Source organism: Dipodomys merriami, unplaced genomic scaffold, assembly GCF_024711535.1.
Source record: "Dipodomys merriami isolate MVZ:Mamm:240054 unplaced genomic scaffold, mDipMer1.0.p SCAF_377, whole genome shotgun sequence".
Lineage (NCBI taxonomy): Eukaryota > Metazoa > Chordata > Mammalia > Rodentia > Heteromyidae > Dipodomys > Dipodomys merriami.
The window spans coordinates 306,759-310,721 of NW_027205348.1; the positions used below are offsets into that span (position 1 = coordinate 306,759).

At 42.7% G+C, this 3,963-nt stretch overlaps 1 pseudogene; it reads left to right on the forward strand.

Annotated features, from left to right (window-relative positions):
* The first annotated feature begins 816 nt into the window (after positions 1–816).
* Positions 817–1,811, forward strand: LOC138804863 (mRNA decay activator protein ZFP36L1-like; annotated as a pseudogene).
* The last annotated feature ends 2,152 nt before the right edge of the window (positions 1,812–3,963 follow it).

The following is a 3,963-nucleotide window of genomic DNA, read 5'->3' on the forward strand; positions in this document are numbered from 1 at the left end:
TTGATTACATGTAACACTCAGATTAGCCCCTTCCAAGTCAAATCTCTGGGGCTAGGGAGTGAACTCCAGGCCAGACACACACTAGGCAATGCTCTAACATTTGAACTGTGCCTCTATCCCTTTTTTATTTAATATTTTTGAGAGGGTCTTACTACCTTGCTTCAAAGTGCCACTGAATGTATATCCTTGCACTGTTCCCCAAAAGCCCAAATTACAGCCTCTGCCAACATTTTCAGTTTTTCTCATTTTTCTTCCTATCTTCCACACACATAATCTCACTTCAGAAGATACTTTTCTCAGGTATTTGTTCTGATGAAAAACTGACTACTTGCCGGGTGCTAGTGGCTCACGCCTGTAATTCTAGCTACTCAGGAGGCTGAGATCTAAGGATCACAGTTCAAAGCCAGCCCAGCAGAAAAGTCAGTGAGACACTTATCTCAAATTAACCACTAGAATACCGGAAGTGGTGCTATGGCTCAAGCAGTAGAATGTTCGTCTTGAGCTGAAGAGCACAAGGATAGTGCCCAAGTCCAGAGTTCAAGCCCCACGACTTACGAAAAACAAACAAAAAACCTGACTACATGCAACCCAATTAATATGCAGCAATCCCTTGTATTTGATGCACTGACATTTTATAATCTAAAAAGAAAACAAAAAAAATCCACTTAAAGTTCTATGAGGGCAGAGTGAGAAAGGTGAGGGGCCCTGGGATTAGACATGTGGGACTCCTGACCTAAGTGGCAGAGTAAGCACCTTCCCCACATCAGGACCTTCATGACACCAAATCTGCACCTTTGTCCTCTGTCAGTGTCCACAATGATTACCCCACTCATATCTGCCACCATTTTCAACTTGAGAGAAGCTTTATGCAAGTTTTGGTTGCCAAGATGCTCAATGACAGAGCTCCCAGAGAAGGGGCTGCTTGCTGGACAGGAAGGCAGTGGTCTCTCCTGCTGCTGAGGTGTTTCCCTTGGAGGCACTTGGCCAACACCCTGCCCAGCACCAAGTTCCACCAGAGCTAGGTCATCAGCAACCTGAAGGGTGAGCCAGTCCCAGTCTTGTACTCTAGGGACAGCAACTTCAGAGACTGCTCTTTCTCACAGGTGCTGAGCAGCTGCTGCCCAATCAGAAGCAGACCAAAAGGGGAAGGTCAATTCCAGTCGCTATAAAAACTAGCTATTCCTCCAATTTGAAGAAAACACCTATAAATATAGAGACAAGTGTCACTTCATGCACAGCATCCACAAGCTCCACAGCCTAGCCTGCCATCCCAAGTGCAAGATCTAGTACCTTCCATGTCACCAACCTTTGCCTCTATGAGCCCTGCTGCCACTTCATCCACAAAGCCAAGGAACACAGAGCCCTGGCCAGGACCTTTCTGCAGACCTTCCTTATCTCCAGCATAGCTTTAGCTTTGCTGGATTTTCCAGTGCCAATGAGACTGCTGCCACCACGAGGCTGCTAGATAGCCCCACGTCGATCATCCCAACACCCATCCTGATTGCCGATGACCTCCTGGGTTCACCCAACCTTCCTGATGGCACCAATAACCCCTTCACCTTCTAGAGTCAGGTATTTGTTCTTTACCTCTTTCATGGGGCTGCCTTTCATGTCTACCCCACCACCTTCCTATTCTGATCCATGTCTGAGTTCTCTCACATGTTTGATTCTCATGCCACCCCTCAGAATTCTCTCTTGGGTCAAGGCTACCTGTGCAGTACAGCAGGAGCCATGCTGGGTCAGATTCACCCATCTTGGACAATTCAGGAGACCTGCCCATTTTCAGCAAACTTTCCATCTCATATGACTAAAGCACCAGGGTAAGGAGGGACACCCCCAATCCATTCCTTCTACTCCCCTTCCTCCTGCACCACATCCTAGATCCAATTAATCACCAAAAAACCTGGAAGTGACCTGTATTTCAAGTGGTACAGTACTAGCTTCATGCTAAATGAAGCTCAAGGATAGCTCCTATCCTGAATTCAAGCACCAAGACCACCACAGAACATCAACAATAAAAAGATGAGTGATTTGGAAATGGAAAAAAGGCCTTTAAATTCAAGTAGATCCACTGAAATGGAAAAAATAACCCTGTCCTATGACTAAAGGACTCAATATTGTACTTTATTTTACTTTTTATCAGTTGTGGAGCTTTAGTCATGGCCTGGGCAACGTCCCAGAACTTTTTTTGCTCAAGACTAGCACTCTACTTCTTTAAGCAACAGCTACACATCTGGTTTTGGGGGTGGTTAATTAGAGTAAGAATATCACAGACTTTCTTGCTCAGGCTGGCTTTGAATTGTGATCCTCAGATCTCAGCCTCCTAGAAGCTAGGATAACAAATGTGAGTCATCAGTGCCCAGCTAGGACTTAATATTTCTAAAAGAGGGCTGGGAAGTTGGCTCAGTGGTAGAGCGCTTGCATTGCATGCCTGAGGCCCTGGGTTCAATTCCTCAGCACCACATAAGCAAAAAGAAAAAAGCCAGAAGTGGCGCTATGGCTCAAGTGGTAGAGCGCTAGCCTTGAGCTGAAGAGCTGAGGGACAGTGCCCAGGCCCAGAGTTCAGGCCCCACAACCGGACCCAAAAAAATAAAATATTTCTAAAAGAGCAGTACTTTTCAAATTGCCTTTGCATTCAAAATACCCCTTACAAGATTGTGACCTGGGTTTAAATTAATTGCAAATTCATTCTAAAATGTGTAAGAGACTATAAGAAATCCTAAACAAACTAATTGGATACTGCAAAAACAAGAGGAAGTTAAGTAGGGGAGGATGACTCACATCTGTGATCTTCGCTACACAGAAAGAAGAGATCTGAGGACGGTAATTCAAAACCCACCTGAGGAAGAAAAACCTTTCCAAAAATTATTTTCAAAAAAACAACAACAAATATCCAAAATTGGAGCTATGGACAAGAGAAAAAACTGTTCAAGGACAGTATTAACATGTACTTTTCCTTTTTCCTGTATATGTTTTTCTTTAGTTTAAAATTGCCATTGCCCAAATTTTGTTTCTCTGATATATTTATCTTTCATGCCACCTTGGAATTTGAACTCAGGACCTTGCTCTCTTGCTTATTTTTTGTTCAACACTTGTACATAGAACTTTAGCTACACCTCTAGTTCCTGACTTTTACTGATTCATTGAATAAGGGTCTTTAAGATTTGTCTGCAGGTGCTGCTTTGAACCTCCATCTTTAGAATATGCCACTTTAGAAGCTACAATTAGTGAGATGGTCCATGACACCTGGCAAGTCATTTTCCATTTATGCAAGTCTTCTTTCTCCTATTTATGATGTATTTTATGTCAGTGTTCATATTTCTTATGTATCTTTTTTCCAAATTTTTTATTGTGATTGATTACATAATTTCATAAATTTCAAAGTATTTTGGGATAGTGATGCTTAGTTAAAGTCACAAACACATTCTAACACTCATGGGACAAATTGCCTATCATGGTCCATGAAGTTTATGATTTCTATGGGCTTTGACTATACAGTTATTTCTTCCATATTGAGTGATATTGCATAGTGTCAGCTGTTTTCTCTTTCCCACTCATTTCCTCCCTCCCATCGCTGCCTTTAAGTTGCTTGGTTTGTTTTGATCAATGTCCGGTGCAGCCGATGGGTCCCACTGTTGTATGTTTTCCCGTTTCCCTCTAGTTCTGTGTCCTCCTCCTAGTTTCCCTCCGATGTGCACATATATACCATATGTGGTCAGCGGCATGGGGTCATTTAGTAATCATTGGACTAGATGAGTGGGGGTCTTTTGTTTCTCGAGTCTTGTTTACTGTGTATGTTCTGGATTTAACATCCACTTATCAGGGAGACCATGTGCCATTTGTCTCTTTCCTCTTGGCTTAGCTCACTCAACATGATTTCTTCTAGTTCTATCCATTTCCCTGTGAATGCCATTATTTTATTCTTTCTAATGGCAGCATAATATTCCATTGGATATAAATACA